This window comes from Oryx dammah, unplaced genomic scaffold (assembly GCF_014754425.2).
Source record: "Oryx dammah isolate SB20612 unplaced genomic scaffold, SCBI_Odam_1.1 HiC_scaffold_16, whole genome shotgun sequence".
Classification (NCBI taxonomy): Eukaryota; Metazoa; Chordata; class Mammalia; order Artiodactyla; family Bovidae; genus Oryx; species Oryx dammah.
In genome coordinates, this window is record NW_024070200.1 from 45,214,673 (window position 1) to 45,215,388 (window position 716).

The window sequence follows — 716 nt, forward strand, 5'->3', positions numbered from 1 at the left end:
AAAAATTAAAGCCTCCATTGGTTGAATTTCTCATGGGCTCTTGCTCACTGAGACTCTGTGTGGTCCATAAAAATTAAAAAAAAAATCAGATTTTGAAAAGCTTTAGCAAATGAGAAAGAAAAAAATATCAGATTTGGAGGCTACTGACATGCCCTTGGATGGCTTGTATTTCTTCGAGGTGAGGGGTCCCCTTGGCTGACATGACGTTTGGAGATGTATTAGTAAAACTAGGATTCTTGAGAAGAGAGGGAGCTTTCCATCATTGGTTTTCTCTGCAGGGCAGGCCCTTGTCACAAGCAGAGGATGTGGACATGTGAATCCCAACCCTGGGATTGAACCCAGGTCTCCTGCACTGCAGGTGGATTCTTTATCATCAGAGCCACCAGGAAAATCCTGCTAGTGAGGTTAGATAATATTGACTTATGATCCAAGGGAGGCCTTTTGTTCCATTCCCCAGGTCTCCCCAAATGACGACTGTGGAGGTGGTCAGTGGCTGCGGAGGTGACAGTTCACCTGGGAACGTGAGAGGAGCCATCAGATAACCTCTGTACTTCCTGCTCTCATGCTCATGCTCAGTGGCTCAGTCAAGTCTGAGTCTTTGCAACCCTGTGGACTGTAGCCCGCCAGACTCCTCTGTCCATGGAATTCTCCAGGCAAGAATACTGGAGTGGGTTGCCATTTCCTTCTCTAGGGGATCTACGCACCTGAAATCTTTC